Genomic DNA, 19775 nt, shown 5'->3' on the forward strand with positions numbered 1-19775 from the left:
TGGTGGGAATGCAAGCTGGTGCAGCCACTCTGGAAAACAGCATGGAGGTTCCTCAAAATGTTGAAAATAGAACTGCCCTATGACCCAGCAGTTGCACTATTGGGCATTTACCCTAAAGATACAAACGTAGTGATCCAAAGGGGCACGTGCACCCGAATGTTTATAGCAGCAATGTCCACAATAGCCAAACTATGGAAAGAACCTAGATGTCCATCAACAGATGAATGGATCAAGAAGATGTGGTATATATACACAATGGAATACTATGCAGCCATCAAAAGAAATGAAATCTTGCCATTTGCGACAACATGGATGGAACTAGAGCGTATCATGCTTAGCGAAATAAGTCAAGCAGAGAAAGACAACTATCATATGATCTCCCTGATATGAGGAAGTGGTGATGCAACATGGAGGCTTAAGTGGGTAGGAGAGGAATAAATGAAACAAGATGGGATTGGGATGGAGACAAACCATAAGTGACTTTTAATCTCACAAAACAAACTGAGGGTTGGTGGGGGGAGGGGATTAGGGAGAAGGGGGTGGGATTATGGACATTGGGGAGGGTATGTGCTTTGGTGAGTGCTGTGAAGTGTGTAAACCTGGTGATTCACACACCTGTACCCCTGGGGATAAAAATATATGTTTATAAAAAATAAAAAATTAATAAAAAAATGCTAAAAAAAAAAAAAAAGATATACCCTTATTCTTGTCCACTCTCACTATTTTCCCCAAGGAACAAAGGCCTGCCCTAAAATCTATTCACTCATCTACTTAGTATGTATTTACTTATTTAAAATATTTTATAAAGCTCTATAATAGGTCTGGGGATACTATAATGAGCAGAAGCAGTCATGGAGCTTAGTCTACAGAAGGAAGTATACAGTAGCCAAACATCCTCCCAAACAAACTTAATGCGTCCATGGTGACAGGGCTATGACAGAGTGGCACATGGCACTAGGAGAATCTATAGTGGGAAAGAGTAGGTCTAGGCTCTGTTAACCACCGTCAGGGCTATCTGATATACTCAAGGCTTAGTGCACACATCCATGTTATCAATGAACATACTGGTGGCAAATTGAATGGAGGTTAACCATTTGTTATTGCCTGATGGTTTCCTTGATTTCCACCCGCCTCTAGGCATCTCCACACCCCACTGGCTGGCATCTCTGATGCTGATTATTTCTACATGGTAATACTATGGCCAGAATCACTACTGTATTTTCCCAGCATGATTTTCCTCTCGTTACATAAAACATGACCGAAGTCATTCCTAGTAACCTTGACCAGTTTCCAGATCCGGATGTTTCTGGTATAGATTGTCTCAATTACATCCCAACCTCCTTAAACAAGATTTTTAATTTAAAAAAAAAATATATATATATATATATACAACTTATCATTTGTTTAGTCAAGTGAATTCTGAGAGTAATTCTCTAGCTTTTTAAATCTGAAGTTTGATCTCTTAAGATGCACAGTGTCATCTGTAGTTTTGGTTTTTTAATGCTCATTTTAGAAGTAGCATGAGGTACAACTGCACCTAAAATGACATTTAGGTAATTGGACAATCTTCTGCTGAAAAAGGCAGGGTCAAGGAGACATGGTTATTTGCTCCCAGGTCCAAGGCCAGGGCCAGCTGTGACCTAAGTAGAAAGAGGACCTGAGGTATTATGGAAGCTCTCTAATGTGAGGACACTTGTGAGGCATGGATACCACAAAGCTGCTTTGGAAAAGGGAACACACTTCCTATTTTTGGTGAGGACCACAACTTTGTTCTAGTATAGAAAGCCTATGAGAAAGCCTGCTCTCCTGAAGGCTTTGATGCCTCAACATGTGGGCAGAAACCCATGATAACCTAGAGGACAACAGAGGCTTAGGGACTTTTCGAAGAGACTGTGGTGAGTAAGCAGCTCTGGGTGCCAATTTCTCAGTGCCCAGTCATCACTCATTCCTCCCATTTGTCCTGGCCATCAGAATCCCAGTTTTGTCCGTGGCAATGTACTCAATCCTGGGGAAGAACCACAATTGGGTTAAGCCAATGCTAGTAATTTCACAGCTCTTTGGAAATGATTGTTGGAGGGCAAAGTGTGAGAACTGGTTCCAGCCCAAGGAAAATTTAGTAGAGATTTATGATAGTGTTTTCCTTTTCAAATAAGGGAGGAACATACAGGAGATGTTCTCTGCCTCCCCTTTTCTGCCTTTGCACGTTTTCTACAAGAATAAAACAGGGTGGGGTGCCTGGGTGGCTCAGTGGGTTAAGCCGCTGCCTTCGGCTCAGGTCATGATCTCAGGGTCCTGGGATCAAGTCCCGTATCGGGCTCTCTGCTCAGCGGGGAGCCTGATTCCCTCTCTCTCTCTCTCTGCCTGCCTCTCTCTCCATCTACTTGTGATCTCTCTCTGTCAAATAAATAAGTAAAATCTTTAAAAAAAAAAAAAAAGGATAAAACAGGGTGGAAAAAAAAAAAAGAGTAGAAAAGCAAAGAAGAGAGAGAGGTAGAGTATAGCAATCTAGGCAGAGCTAGATACCATGAGTGTCGATGGCCACAGTGTCAGGCAGTTTGCTCTCTGTGCTGTAGAATCACAATTGGTAAACCTCACCCTTTTACCTGTGCCCCTGGTTTGCCGCTATACAATGCGAAAATTAGAGGATCTGAGTGAGGCTCTTTGTTCTGCCATGACTAAGGCATGGTACAAATGGAAAGCATTATCATCTTGTTATCCCTCGTTTCAGGAGGGGTCCTCATTAACAACTAGAAGTTGTATCCTGCTATCCTCATAAAGCCATAAACGGTACAGAAATGAGCCATCAATTACTCCTAATTGCACTATCCCATCACATCAGAACCAGGGACTGCTCCAAATTAACAGGCAGCAAATTTAAAGCAGATATAGGGATATCATTTTCTATGCAATACTTAATTAGCCTCTAGAAACTGCTACCATGGGGCATTACCTCAGAGCCCCAGACGCATCTCCAGAAGAGCAACTGCGGTCACAGTGTATAGTACAAAAGGCGCGGATGGCCCCTCCCAGAGTTTGCAACCCATTCTAATTGCTCACAGACTGTGCTCAGAAAGGATGTTCTGGGGTGGCATACCGTGCAATTGGCCTCATACTTATTAAAGTGGTCTATAGCTGTTCCTTTATGGCTAGAGCTACGCTACAGTGAGCCCCTTCATTGGCTCTCCATGGTCTTGTCAATGATCTGACTGAGACAGCGGTGGCTCTTTATGTATACAGTTTAGAACAATATTGAGACCAACTGAAAACTCTAGCTGCCGGTGGAGGATGGGTAATCTTGGAGGAGGATTCTATAGCCTTCTGTTCAATAATTGCTTAGAGTGTCATTGAATTCAATATTAGGGTTTAACCTGGACCAGAGGGGAGAAGGTGGAACACTCACAGGGGAGGGCACAGCTTTCAGCATGGCTATTCCTCTCTGCCAATGACAAAAGAAGCACAGAGTTTATTTTGTCCTCCACTAGCTCAGTCGCTGAAAAAGACCTGTGGAACCAGCTTTAGCAAACTTGTCATCAGATTCTCTTTTGAGATATAAGATGTTCAGGGTCTAATCCTCCTCACGTCCTTGGATTCTGAACATTGTTGCTGGGAATATATAATTATACTCATTAGAACACACAAGACCAAAAGCCAGCTGGAAAAGTCTCTCCTTCAAATTTTTCCAAAAAAAAATTAAATAAATAAAAAATAAAAAACAACTAATTATATCACAGAAGTGAAAACATGGTAATTAAAATGACCATTATGTAGCAAGCTTCCTATAATTATTGTTATTCATTTTGGTAACTGGGAGTTTGAGGATTTGAATTTTATTTTCCAAGCCATAAGTGTGAAAAAAGCAATTTATTTACTTTACTGTTGGTCACCAGGAATTAATTTCCACTCATTTCTTCAGACTTCATTGGAGGACTGTATCATTCCTCTTTATCCTTGTCATTAATTTTTAAGGGATAGTTTCCCTGTCTATTCTTCTCAGACCATATTGACAAACACAATTCCTATCCTGTGCCAATCGCAGAGATCTGCGCACAGCCTCTTCTAGCTACTCTCTCCAAATACTACTTTTTTACCCCCATTTGGAGCAAGAAAAGGTTAATTCTGCAGAATTGTTTGAACACATCTGCCCAATTTGTTAAGTTCTCCAGTATTGACAGGCACAATCATTTCCTAATTATTGCTAATTCTATGTCTAAACTGTTAGATTTCATCAAATCACCACTTTATATACTAGTGTCATGCCCAGGGTAGAAGGATGTAATGTATGATGTGGAAATAATAATTCAATTTTTTTAAAGATTTTATTTATTTATTTGACAGAGAGAGCACAAGTAGGCAGGCAGAGGCAGAGAAGCAAACTCCCCACTGAGCAGGGAGCCCTACATGTGGCTCGATCCCAGGACCCTGGAATCATGTCCTGAGACAAAGACAGATGCTTAACCAACTGAGCCACCCAGGTGCCGCAAATTTTAAAAGAAAATAGTAGAAGAGGAACACAGAAATTCTACAAAATAAAAAGATGAAGATCAAGAAAGAAAAACTATGAGAAACCAGAGGAAAAAATAGGTGTTATTGCACGCAACTTATAAATCAGATACTGTGCTGGGCGTGCTACATGCACTGATCATGTACTTAAGAACAAGATTAGCAGATGTTTTTGTTTGTACTTCTAATTGAGGCACAGAGAGGTTAAATAACTTGTCCATGTTCATTCAGAGATAGAACTGTAATTCATAACCACATATCTTGATTCCAAAGATTAAAATGATCATTTTTTCATTTGCATCTTCATCTTTTTGTTTTTAACTTATCTGATTTTTTATAATTAAAGTGGGTTTTTCAGAGACAGCATGTAGTTTGGACTTGTCTTTTATTCACTCAGGGAATCTCAGTCCTTTAACTGGTATATTAAGCCATCCACATTTAGAGTAGTGATGCAGAGGCACCTGGGTGGCTCAGTCCGATTAATGTCTCACTTTTCATTTATGCTCAGATCAAATGAGATTAGGCCCCGCATTAGGGTCCATGCTGGGGGTGGAGACTGCTTGGGATTCTCGCTCTCTCTCTGTCCCTGCCCCTGCTTGTGCTCTCTCTCTCTCTCTTTCTTTTTCTCTCTCTCAAAAAAAAAAATAATATTAATATTAATAATAATAAAATAAAGTGATGATGGATATAATCAGATTAATATCTACCAGTTCTATGACTGTTTTCTTTTCTTTTTTTTTAAGATTTTATTTATTTATTTGACAGACAGAGATCACAAGTAGGCAGACAGGCAGACAGAGAGAGAGGGGGAAGCAGGCTCCCCACTGAGCAGACAGCCCTATGCGGGGCTCGATCCCATAACCCTGAGAGCACAATCTGAGCCAAAGGCTGTGGCTTAACCCACTGAGCCACCCAGGCACCCCTCTAGGTCTATTTTCTATTTGTTACATTTGTTCCTGATTCCTTTTTCCCCTTTTTATTTCCTCTTTCTGCCTTAGTAAATTTTAATTTAGCATTTTCTAGAATTCCATTATAGCTTCTTTCTTACATATAATTTATACCTCTTTTTTAAAATGTTTTGGTGGCTATTCTAAAGCTTACAACACACATTTTAAAACAATTGAAGTCAACTTTCCCATAATACTACACTGTCTCACATACACTCATAGGAGAGTGTCTCCAATTTCTCTCTCCCATCCTTTCTGACATTGCTGTCATTTATTTTCATGATCCTTATGTTATAACCAACGAATATATTGCTACTATTATTGTTTTTTAAAAACCACTATCTTTTAGATTAACTAAGAATAAGAAAAATAAAAGATTTTTTTTCATTTTTATTTATTCTTGCTCTGACTTTCTTCCTTTCTTTATGCAGATTCAAGTATTTAACCTGCCTCACTTTTTCTCCTGTTTACAGAACTTTATAAAATACTCATTGCAGAACAGGTCAGCTGGTAAGGAAGTCTCTAATTTTTTGTTTGTCTGAGAAAGTATTTTTCTTTCACTTGTGCAGAGTAACATTGTTAAATATAGAATTCTAGTTGGTGAAGGATTTTCTTCAGCCCTTTAAAGATTTCACTGCACTTTCTTCTTTCCTGCCTGGTTTCTGATGAGAAGTCTGCTATAATTTTTATCCTTTCCCTTCTATAGGCAGGCAATTTTATACCTCTGGGTTCCCTAAAATTTTTCTTTTTGTTTTTGATTTTTTGTGGTTTGAATATGATACACTGAGTTGTGGGGCTTGGGGTATTTATTTTGCTTGGTATTTTCTGACCTTCCTGGGTTTGTAAACGGTGCCTGGCATTAACTTTGGAAAATTCTCTACTATTACCATTTCAAATATTTCTGTTCTATTCTCTCTTCTTTCTTCTTCCAATATTCCAATTATGTATGTGTTATACCTTTTGACATTGTCTCACAAGTTTTTTTTTTTCATTTTTTAGGGAAAAATAATTAATATACAATGTTATATTAGTTTCAGGTGTGCAATATAGTAACTTGACAATTTTTTTCTTTTTAAGATTTTATTTATTTATTTGACAGAGATTACAAGTAGGCAGAGAGGCAGACAGAGAGAGACTGCAACATTTTCTTTTGACTCTTCCTGTTTCCACATTGTCCAACTGTTTTTGCATATTGTTTCCTTTTTCTGTTAAAAAGCTGACATTTTAATAGACATTATTTTAAATTCCCCATCTGATAATTTCAGCATCTGTGGCATATCTGAATCTGGTTCTAATGATTGACTTCTCTTCAGACTTTGTATTTTTCTTGATTTTCCCATACCTCAGTGGTTTTTTGTTGCACACTGGACATGAGTACTGGATAACAGGATCTGAGGATTTACATAGGCTGTTAGTGTGAGGATTTGAGCTCAGCTGGCTAGGAGATAGCCTTTGTTAAATGTTTGCTCTAACTATAAGCACCAGAGGCTTCAAATTCCTCTAGTGTCCTTGTTTTTTTTTTGTTTTTGTTTTTTTAAGATTTTTATTTATTTGACAAAGAGAGATATAGCAAGAGAGGGAACACAAGCAAGGGGAGAAGGAGAGGGAGAAGCAGGTTCCCCGCTGAGCAGGGAGCCTGATGCAAGGTTCGATCTCAGGACCCTGGGATCATGACCTGAGTTGAAGGCAGATGATTAACAACTGAGCCACCCAGGGGCCCCTCTAGTGTTCTTGTTTTTGTCTCCCTCTTGGCTTTGAGGTATCATCATGTGAAGTTCTGCTGCAATCCACTCTTGTGACAGTGGAGACTTTTGGTGTGGTGTTAGGTAGGTTGTGAGGGAGGGAATCATTCTATAACATATAAATTATGTCTACACCTTTTAGCAAGCCTGTGTCTCAGACTGGGGCCTTCATAAATGTCTTTGTCCCTCCTCCAGAAGCTTTTTGCTTCTGCTTCTGCTCCCTTTCCTAGCTGAAGCATTCCCAAGTTATTTCATTGAAATCCTGCCCCCTATTGATTATAATTTTTGTTCCCCATTTAGGTAAGAAAGGAAGGATGAATGAGTTCAAGGGAATAGAGAGAATTTCCCTACATCCTGCTAGGATAAGAATTGTGCTCTGGCGATATCTTTTCCCCTGAAGAAAACACTTATGTTATAGAGGAGTCTCAGAGAATATTTCACAATGGTTATGTTTTCCTCTCTCTGCCACAGTCACAAGAGAATCTTTCACAAGGCCAGGTTCCAGGAGTTTCTCACTCTCAAGCTAGTCCACACTCAACCTGCAGCAATTTGTCAAAATTACCACTAAATGTTCCTACCAGTTTATAGCTCCAGTGACCTCTGCTCCAGAGTAAGCAGATCTCAGTGGCTATATCTCTCTGTATGCACTGATTCTACAGACTTTGGGGTGATGGTTTGTCCTGTAACCTCAGTTACAGAGACTGATGGGTCCAAGCAAAGAAGATGATATTTCAGCTTGTCCAGTCTTTCTTGTGGAAAGGATGGGAGTGACAAATTGTTATTTCTTTACATGTCAGAGCTGAAACTGGAAGGAATCATCCTTTTTTTTTTTTTTTTTTAAAGATTTTATTTATTTATTTGACAGAGAGAAATCACAAGTAGGCAGAGAGGCAGACAGAGAGAGAGAGAGGAGGAAGCAGGCTCCCTGCTGAGCAGAGAGCCCGACGCGGGACTCGATCCCAGGACCCCGAGATCATGACCTGAGCCGAAGGCAGCGGCTTAACCACTGAGCCACCCAGGCGCCCAGGAATCATCCTTTTTGAATAAGGGCAATTTGGTGAGGACTAACTAATAAAGAACAAATTAAAGTTTGATGAATCAAACAGAACCAAAGTCTAAAAAACTGGTTTTTTAGAAATTTTAGTATTCATTTTATGTGTCATCTATAAGAATTAGGAAGCAACCAAAGCTTCCAGATTTCTTTTCCATTTCCACCCATGACTTTACCATAAACACTAGTCTACTATTTGTTGGGGGGGGGGGGAGATATCCATTACCAAAAAAGGAATTCCTTTGGGCAAAAAAGCTCAGAAAAATCCTACATTAAGTCATATGTTCAATGCTATTTATACAAATATTTCCCAGATTTATCTGACTATGGAACCCTTTTATTCCTTCCTATTACCAGCTAATATCCATGTTAGACAGAATAATGGTGCTCCAATGAAGTCCACATTCTAATACCCAGAATTCGAGAACATATTACCTAACTGGCAAAAGGGACTTTGTGATTAAGTTAAGGATCTTTAAATGGAGAGATAATCCAGGAAATGTTACACGATAGGCAAGGTACCGTGTTAGGCATTATGATGGATATAAAGAGAAAAAGACTGTGTTCTAACTAAGCCTACAAGTTAGCAGAGTACACAGAAGGGTAAAAAACTGATATAAACAGAACATTAAAAAAAAAAAAAACTCCTTCACGAAGATACAATCATTGAAGGACCACAAAAAGAAAGATTAATTTTTACCAGGTTAATTTAATTTAATTTAATAAATTTAACAAATATTTATTTAAAACTTACTGTGAGATACTCATGTTCAGGCAGAGTAGCTATATAGATAAGTAAGAAATGGTTCTTGTTCTTCCTTTGATAAATAATTTCTTTTGCAAAAGAGTCAAGTTAACCAAAGAAAGACCAGTTACAACCCATGTTATAAGTAATGTTATTAGTTTTGTATAGTTGAAAGTATTTAAATGATTGAATGAGAGCATGCAATGAGAAAATATTCATTTTGGTGGTTTTAAACATTCGTTTCTAGGCATATTAGCAATATGAAAATAGAAGTGGCATTTTAATCTCTTATCCCATTCATAAATGCTTCACAAGCACTATTTCATTTCATCCTCAAACTATCTAGGAATGACCATATTCACACTGCCATTCCCACCTTAGAAATAGGAAAACTGGCACTCTCTGAGTTAGCACACAAACCTTCCACCCTCTCTACCTATAAAATCTTTATTCCTGGGCAATTGACAACTGGTGAGGTTTTTGAGCACCATCATGTCTCTGAATCCCATTGTCCTTTTCATGTCATGACTGGCCATCCTGAATCACTAGAGATGCCAAATAGAGATTAGCACTAACAGCTCCCGTCACTCTGAGAAGAGTTTCCGTCTTACTACAGAAAGCTACAAGTAGGTGGGGTACCACTGCTCACCAGTGAATCAAGTCACAAAAGGCTAGATAGTTTATATCAAAACTATTGAGACTATGTAGTTTATGTTAAAACTGCTGGTAATTCCAGGACAAGAGATTAGCAGGTAAAAGAAAAACATGTAATTTACCTCCACACTCTAGTTCCCAGAAGACATTGTCATTGAGAACCCCCTTTTGGTGTCTGACGGTTATAGATTCTGTTTCTCATCTTTGCTTAAATAAAGGTTGTAATACAAACACCAGGACCCTAAAACAAAATGGAAGATCCATGTCTACAGATATTTCTTAACCAATATTACTCATTTTATCCCTAAATTCTAAGTTCTTAGGAAACTTCGTTTTCCTCCAGATAAAAGAATGGAAGTTATTATTTCAGTGATTATTTAAGTCATAAACCTTGAGAAATGGTTATCAGAGGCAGTTAATGACCTAGCCTCTCAGCTAATGGAGGTTAACACTCTAATAAACCATTTGTTAACTGCAGCAATTGACTGATTGCAAGAGAATTATAGCTATTATAATTCTTTTATGACTGATGGGGGGAGGCACAGTTAGATGGGGACAGCATATACAAGCACACAAAAAGGTGACTCTAAGAGAAAATGATTGCCACCGGCCACTGAAATATTCCCCTTACAAGAAGTGAGAAGGAAAGAGGAGCCACCATGATGTAAGTAGATAATGAATAAGACTATGGGAAATGTTATTCTTGGTATAAACGTAAAAATTGCGAGAACTAACACTGCCTGAAGTGTTCAAATGTATCCTGAATAAAAAATCAACATTGACTACTCTGATGAAAGTTTGAAACACTGAAACACTGAACATGGAGAGAACTTCTGCTTTCATAAGGAAATGTCTTCCTAAATGCAATTTAAATACTTCTCAAAAATGTATATTTTGAGGATTGAAAATTGGAATCCTATATGCCTGACAATTTTTTTTTAAATAAGGACATTTTTAAAGCAAGAGAGTCGATGTTATCTTTCTAAAATGGAAAGTCAAAAATATGCAGTTTTGGTGAGAATTATATTTAATGATTGTAAGTGGGGGAGACAAGTAAAAGTAAATGGCCTCAGTCATATCGATATTTATTTCTCAGTTGTATAAAAGAATTTAGAGCTAAGCAGGCTTTGCTGTGGGGGACTTTGACACATGGAGTTGTCAGAACTCTAGGTTCCTCCTCAGACACCAGGCCAGCAACTTTAGGATGCTGTGTGTTCCTCACAATGACAGGTGGAGAGCTCCACCCATTCATTGGGTATTCTAGCCACTGGCAGGAGGAAGGAAGAGGGGAAAGAAAGCCCTGACCCTCTGTGCAGTGAAGAATTAACCTTACCCAAAAAGGTGCCTGGTTTTTGCCCTCAGCTACTGAGAGGTAATCTCCTGGTCCCTGAAATTCTGCATGTGAAAGAACTGTCTATTTGCCCTAGGGGATTTGACCACTGGACAGTCTCATAGTGTGACTTGTGATGGGTCCTACCCAGGGTCTATTCCAACCACCACAGGGAGAGGAGGCTATAGGTTTGAGGCCAATCTCTTGGAGGCACTGGAGACTTCAGGCCAGCCAATGAGCCGTATATGGTGGAGCCCCAATAAAAACTCTGGACCCAAGGTTTGGGTGAGTTTTCCTGGTTGGAAAGATTCCACATGTATTGTCACACATCATGACCAGGAGGAGTTTATGCCATTCATAGCTCCACAGGGAAGATGGCAACAGGGAGTTCTGCATTTGGATGACTGCTAGATTCTGCCCTATGCATTTCCCTCCTTGGCTAATTATCATCTGTCTCCTTCGCCTATAGTTAGTGGTAACCACAAATATTAACACCTTTATTGTGTGAGTTTTGTGAGTCCTTAGAGTGAACTACCAAACCTGAGAGTGTTTTGCAAACTCCCTAAACTTGGTGTCAGATGTGAGGGAGGTCTTGTGTGCACTGTGTTCTCTCTAAACTGTGTACTTAGCTGAAATTCCCACACCCTCTATTTTTTTGAGGAGCAATCCAGAAGCACCACATGACTTTTTTACTCACATCTCATTGGCCAAAACCTAGACAGATGGACACACCTATCTGCAAAGGAGTCTGAAAAATACAGATTTCTGGTTGGATATATTTCTACCATAATAAATCAGGGGTTCTGCAGCCTCAAAAGAGAGGGATAATGGGCCCACATATTGCAATACACATCTTCCATAAAAACAGACTATAAAATATCTGTAGTCAAAAAACTTCTTCATTCTTACATCTTAGATAATGAGTCAAATTGGGAACGCTCATGTTTTAAAAAGCAAGAATTTTCTATTTAACTGAAAGTAGTTTTCATGTCAAATTTCACTTTTTGCCTTATAATTTATATGCTTGCTTCCAAGCATGATTACCTTTTACTTTCTGCCAAACCTATTATTCTTGATATCTTCAGAATGTAGAAGCAACATTGTAGCAGCTACATGTCAAGTGTGATGTGTTTGGCATCATATAAAAATCAAACTACTGTGTCAGGGAAGTAGTAGTTCCATTTTATAGGTAAGAAAACTATAGCTTGCAGATGTTAATGGCTAGACCTCCAGGGCTTGAAAGACTGGGGTTTTCTATATTCCTTCAAAATATAGGCTTTCCTGAAAAAGAAAGCCAACGTTGGTGGCATCACAATCCCGGACTTCAAGCTCTATTACAAAGCTGTCATCATCAAGACAGCATGGTACTGGCACAAAAACAGACCCATAGATCAATGGAACAGCATAGAGAGCCCAGAAATAGACTCTCAACTCTATGGTCAACTAATCTTCGACAAAGCAGGAAAGAATGTCCAATGGAAAAAAGACAGCCTCTTCAATAAATGGTGCTGGGAAAATTGGACAGCCACATGCAGAAAAATGAAATTGGACCATTTCCTTACACCACACACAAAAATAGACTCAAAATGGATGAAGGACCTCAATGTGCGAAAGGAATCCATCAAAATCCTTGAGGAGAACACAGGCAGCAACCTCTTCGACCTCTGCCGCAGCAACATCTTCCTAGGAACAATGCAAAAGGCAAGGGAAGCAAGGGAAAAAATGAACTATTGGGATTTCATCAAGATCAAAAGCTTTTGCACAGCAAAGGAAACAGTTAACAAAATCAAAAGACAACTGACAGAATGGGAGAAGATATTTGCAAACGACATATCAGATAAAGGACTAGTGTCCAGAATCTATAAAGAACTTAGCAAACTCAACACCCAAAGAACAAATAATCCAATTGAGAAATGGGCAGAGGACATGAACAGACATTTCTGCAAAGAAGACATCCAGATGGCCAACAGACACATGAAAAAGTGCTCCATATCACTCGGCATCAGGGAAATACAAATCAAAACCACAATGCGATATCACCTCACACCAGTCAGAATGGCTAAAATCAACAAGTCAGGAAATGACAGATGCTGGCGAGGATGCGGAGAAAGGGGAACCCTCCTACACTGTTGGTGGGAATGCAAGCTGGTGCAACCTCTCTGGAAAACAGCATGGAGGCTCCTCAAAATGTTGAAAATAGAACTGCCCTATGACCCAGCAATTGCACTATTGGGTATTTACCCTAAAGATACAAACGTAGTGATCCAAAGGGGCACGTGTACCCGAATGTTTATAGCAGCAATGTCCACAATAGCCAAACTATGGAAAGAACCTAGATGTCCATCAACAGATGAATGGATCAAGAAGATGTGGTATATATACACAATGGAATACTATGCAGCCATCAAAAGAAATGAAATCTTGCCATTTGCGACAACATGGATGGAACTAGAGCGTATCATGCTTAGCGAAATAAGTCAAGCAGAGAAAGACAACTATCATATGATCTCCCTGATATGAGGAAGTGGTGATGCAACATGGGGGCTTAAGTGGGTACGAGAAGAATAAATGAAAGAAGATGGGATTGGGAGGGAGACAAACCATAAGTGACTCTTAATCTCACAAAACAAACTGAGGGTTGCTGGGGGGAGGGGGTTTGGGAGAAGGGGGTGGTATTATGGACATTGGGGAGGGTATGTGTTTTGGTGAGTGCTGTGAAGTGTGTAAACCTGGTGATTCACAGACCTGTACCCCTGGGGATAAAAATATATGTTTATAAAAAATAAAAAAAATTATTAAAAAAAAATATATAGGCTTTCCACGGAGGTCCCGAACACCCCTTTACAAAAGGTCAAGATGGATTTATTTGGAGTGGGGAATGGCCTCTCACTACCTTGTTAGTCTGGGCTAATACTACTCCAAGTAATCCTTGCTTCCCAAGGAAAGAAAGGCTGCACTCTCTAAACAAGCCACCCCACCCCCTTTTCCAAGGGATATCTCTGAGGTTTGGAGATGTATCTGGTTCCTATAGGGTACAAGAGGTGGCAGAGGGTGGGCATCTGGTCCACTGTGCAGCCATCTGTCCACTCAGCATCCAGGACATATCCTTGTCCTTCCCTGGTGTTTGGTCATCTGTCAGTACAGATACTCCTGGTCAGCTTCATCCCAACCCCAAGATCTCATCAAGTCAGAGGCTCTCTGCAAGCCATAGCTAAGGCCTCCTAAATGCTCATGGATATGATTGTGCTGCCTCTTGAATATGATTTATGCTGCTGCCTCTTGTTCCTGCCTCTACCTTTCAAGCCTATCCACCAAGACATCCCAGATAGTCACTTGAGCTTTCCCAACATGCTAAGGAATGGGAACACCAAAACTTTGCGATTTTCATGGCCTTCACTTGGCAGAAGACACAGGCCTTCTCTGTCCTCGGATCTACCAACCCTTTCTGGGGTTTCTATTTTTCCCCCCTTTTCTCCCACCCTTCCTGGGGGAAGAGTCCAGAAGAGACAGGTTTAAGACCCAACAACACCCATGCATTCCTCTCTTCCCTCTATCCTGGGAAGGTTTTCTAATCTCAGGATCCAAAAAAGCCAGATAAGAGTGATTACATATTTCCTATACCTTCAGTACCCTCGCCATCTGGACTTTCAAAGTGGAAAAGCTTTGACTGTTTTTCTGCTATAACAACATTTTCTGGGTTATGGGCTTTTGAGACAGGCATAGTGCAGTGGTCTTACAGTGTGACACTCACACCAGTAGCATCAGCATCACCTAGGAATTTGTCAGTATCTACATGTTCAGGTTCCCTCCCAGATTTATTGACTCAGACACTCTGGGGTTCTGCAGGTAGAACCCAGGAATCTGTTACTGATGGAGCCCTTCAGGTGATTCCAATGAATGCTCAAGTTCGACAAACATGGTACAAGGTTAACTTCTAAATTTAGACTGCTGGAGTCTTATGAGCTGTGTCACCTTAGGCGAATGGTAATGTCTCTGTGCCTTCTACAGGTATTACAACTGCAAAATGGGGGGACACTTTCACCTAACGTTGAGGCTTTTGTAATGATTACATGGGCTAATAAATGTAAAGTATGTGGAACGTGGTCTGACATGTAGTAAGTACTATTAAAATTAGGAGCTAGTTTTATTATATCTTCAGATATATATATATGCTCAGATTACAGGAAGGGCTGGGGCAACAGAAAATGTCAGGGTAAGAGGCATCAGTTGCAATTTCAAATATACCAGTTCACAAAATGTAAAAGAAATAAAATAACCTTGCTTCAATTTCTTTATATTCATTCTGTAATATATTTTGTATCTGTTGGCTTTCTCGCTCTTTATTTCAAATTAAAGATCACATTGAATCACACAAAAAAGATTTTCTTAAATAATTCATTCAATACTTCTACCAAAAGAATGAACCAATTATGTTTCATCTACCTACGGAGCATTTGACCAGAGCACTTGTTTACCAGTTTTAGGCATTCAGATGTGTGAAAGAATCATGCCACTGGCTGAGAAATGGGAAAGACGTTTAAAATGCAAATTCTTTCCTTCAATAGGATTTGACCTGTATTACCATACACTGGCTGAGCTTACTGTTAAATAAATTACCTGCTGAAAGAAATTGCTCACTCATTCACGTGCTGTGAATTTAATTCTTCAAGGAATCCAATGTCCCATTTAGTAATTTAGGTAATTTACTCAACATTAGTTATTTACTCTGGTTTCCAGAAAACATTCGCCTCATCTGATTCATCAGCGTACCTCTAGAGATGAAGTCAGCCACAGATTAGGAAAGGGATACTGAAAGACCCACGGATCCCCTTACCCAAGAATCCAACACTGCCACTGGATGCAAACAGCAAGAGGTTTATTGTCACGCAGGTACCGGCGGGTGGTCGGCAGCTCCAGCTAACCGAGCACCCCGACCGGAGTGAAGCAGGGTCTTTTATAGGAAGGTACAAACAAGTTTTGGGTGGGGCGCAATTGATTGGTGGACAGTTTGAACTTTTGAAAAAGGCATACTTGGAGTTTGCGGGTTGGCTCCAGGGACCCGCGCGCGCGAAGAGAGCGGCGGGGAGGGGGGAGTAAGCTGATTGGTTATGAGGGCCCGCGCGCGCGAAAGGAAAGGTGGGGAAGGGGAGCAAGAAGGGGGAAGGGAGGAGTGCCATCATGGCGTCTCTATTATTTCTATAAGCCACGCGGCTAGAGAAAGGTAAGAGAGCAATTCACACACAATTGATAACCTAATTTCATACCTGAAAGCCAGCGGTTTACAGAAAAGCAAACAAGCAGTTAGTTATCCTATCTATCTACTAGGGGAGGGGTCTATCTAAGAGGGGGGTCTTTCAATACTTCCCACAATTTCCTGAAGCTATCACCTACATGACTAATGACCCATCTCTCATTTAAGGAGTGTGATCCTGGTGTCAACACTCTCTCCCAAAGTCTTCCACAAGAAAAGCGCAGCTCCGCTGATGACAATTGATAAAAGCTGGAAAGTTGCCTTTCCTACTTTCTTGTAAGGAAGATTCACAAAGGCATGTAGGCAAAAATATGTAAGGATTAACCACATCTTCTAAATTCTCCAACCATCTGCTTCATTTCAGTCACCACTGCCTTGCCAAATTCACAGGAAAGAATAGCCTCGTGTCAAGCATCCTGTGGAAAAAGGAAAGCATGTTAGGAAAAAAATATGCTTTTCATATAATATGAATCATCTGAGTATTTGAAAATATCAGTGTTTTGGCTAATATTTCAGTCTCGATGTGGGTGATGTTTGGCATCATGGAAACATGACAACAGTGAAGTTAAAACAGATTAAATAAAATCAAAACATTTTTAAGTTAGAGAGAGCCCACATCCAACTCCTCTATTTCACATATGGGAATACCCAAGGCCAAATTGGTGCCCTATCTGCAAGCATCTTAAGACACTGTCGACTCACGAGAACCTTGGACTTGAAATTACAGTTTACAAAACTCATCTTATCAAAGGAAGGGTTGCATCTGCATTTTTTTAGGGACTTTACTGGACACTGAGGATCTGAAACTGGGTAAGACATCATCTCTAACTCAAAAAGGCTTACCACATAATAAAGATACTTGTCAAATAATAATACAAGCAATTGGTCTAGTTATAGGGAAGACATTCTGGAATAGAGTATCAGGGCATCCTGCTTAAAGACAGGTAGACACAGGATGATAAAAGATGCTACATACTATGCCGACAGAAATGTACCTTCTCTATTAATAACAATAAATACTGAGTGATTTTATTATAGGCCATGGTGCTGAGCCTCTCCTACATTAATTCATAAGATCCTTACGAAAACCTTGTGAGGAAGGCTCCATCATTATCCCTTTTTACACATGGAAAAACTGAAACAACAGTTGATGTTGGGTTGCCCAAGGTCGAATGGACCAATGGCAAAACTGGGGCTCCAGCTTGTCTGACTCTGAGGCTCATTCCCGTAACTGTCATCTCTTGAGCAGGGGAATGACATGATCACACTATTCTTCTAGAAGACTAATTTGGCAACAGCACACAGCATGCACTGTCTTTTTCCTAGCCCACAGCACAAACAGAAATACGTAACCACAGTTTCCTTTAGCCATTTAGAGATTTATGAGAAAGTCATTTCATACTTCTTGGAGTTGAAATCCTCATTTCTTTTTGCATCAGACTTTTTTTTTTTTTTTAAGTCCTGAACTGTGACCTGACGATTTCCTTATTCTCAGATTCCCCTTCCCTCCCCTCCTTTGTCTCTCTGTGGAGCCAGTTTCTCTCTTGATGACCATTATTGCTTTCCTAAGGCCTTGGGCAAAAAGACAAATCTCCCACCCAGGCTAATCACCAGAATAGACACAAAAAAAGGGAGAGGGGAGGGAGGGAATGTGGTCTATATAATTACAAACAATAGCACACAACGCTTCCTCCCCTTTAATGCTGCAATGGATCCGTTCAAACTAATCGGTTTTGGGGGGACCACTAATAAATCCTAATATTTCTCAAAGAGAAATGGCTTGTAATTTAATTTATATTAAGCTGTTACTAAAGTTTATGCTAATTAAATCTGGGCTTCAATAGCAATTAATCCCAAGAACAATCTGGAAATATAAATAATGTAATAAAGTAAATAACTCTGTATGCCCCTCTCTAGAAGCAACAGGGAGTGTGTGTGGGGGGGGTGCCCCTGAGTTTTGTGCATGAGAACAAAAGGCGAAAAAAGTTGTTCCTTGCCCTCTCAGCACAGAATATTTGCTCTGTAATAAGCATAGATATATTCTGCATGTATTTCCTTCAGAGAATGGATCCGCTGTGGTATATGTTGAAGGTTGGCTCTGGAGGTGTCTTCTGTGAACAAATGACTTGTCAAGGCCCCCCCTGGGAAGAAGATGAACTGATCAGCATGGAAGGACAAGGCAATCTCCAAGGGCAGTGCCAGCCCTGAAGGTGCATCCCAGCATATGTACACTGCTCTCTTTGGTATGTCGGGTGCCTTCTGGTCTTCACAAGAGTGCAACACCTACTGAATACGTATTCCCCTTTGCCCCCATTCACCAAAACCCCAGCCCAAGGGGAATAAGGTGAGCCCACTTATCTATGATATATATCTCTGCATGCACTTTTCCAATCCAGATTATCTAGGTTGTAAGGTACGTATTTTAAAGTTTTACAAGCTTTTCTATGTAAAACTTCATGTGGCCGCAGCCTACAGGGACTAAAGTTTAAAAAGGCTGATTAAGGAATAAAATAAGTACCTGCCAAAGCAATTATCCTTTTCACCCCATCTTTGAACCCTTCAGTATGCAAAAAGCTAAAATAGGGGTGCCTGAGTGATTCAGTCAGTTAAGCATCTGACTCTTGATTTCGGCTCAGGTCATGATCTCAGTTTGGGTCAAGATGTCAGGGTCCTGAGATCAAGACCCACACTGGGCTCTGTCCTGGGCATAGAGCCTGCTTAAGATTCTCTCTCAACTTCCCCACCCCTTTAAAAAAAAAAAAAGGCTAATACTCCTGCTTCTCTTTTCCCTTGGTTGATAATTTTATTCTCAGACATAAAGCATTCCCAGAGTGGAGGAAGCAGGGATTAGTCAAATTCCCTCAGGGCCAAAGTGAGCAAGACCTATGTCTTTCTAGATAGTTCCACTGCCCCTTGAGGAGCCAACCCTATGCACTCTGCTGGATCTCCTTTTCTGGAATTCTCTGTAGAAGTTATAAAAGTGTTCTGACGATAAAATAAGATGATATGGATTGGAGGCTGCTCTAAATGCTCAAACCCTCCAAAACCATAGGGCTATTATCTTTTCTTTTCTTTTTTTAAGTAACTTTTTTTACAGAGAAAGAAAGAGAGTATATGAGCACAGAGGAGCAGAGGGAAAAGGAAGAAAGAATCTCAAGCAGACTCCACACTGACCATGGAGCCCGATGTGGGGCTACATCTCATGAATCTGAGATCATTGCCTGAGCAAGAAATCAACAGTTAGAAGCTTAATCGACTAAGCCATCCAAATACTCCGAGACTATTATCTTTGAAGAATAAATGAAGTAAATCGTAATTCTTTCCAAATAGTTTTCCCTGAGCAATCAGTGTCTAAACAAGGAGATGGGGTAGGGGAAAGTGGGGAATAAAGACTTGAAAGATTGTCATTAAATGAGGACCTAATTATCTACAACGTGTCAAGCAAGGCATCTCCATTTATAACACCAAATTTAACTCTTAAAATTTTCCTCTGAAAGAGGTATGGTTGCCCCACTTAACAGATGAGTAAGTTGAAATACCAAGGGGTAAGAATCT

This window comes from Mustela lutreola, chromosome 7 (genome assembly GCF_030435805.1).
Source record: "Mustela lutreola isolate mMusLut2 chromosome 7, mMusLut2.pri, whole genome shotgun sequence".
In the NCBI taxonomy this organism is placed as follows: domain Eukaryota; kingdom Metazoa; phylum Chordata; class Mammalia; order Carnivora; family Mustelidae; genus Mustela; species Mustela lutreola.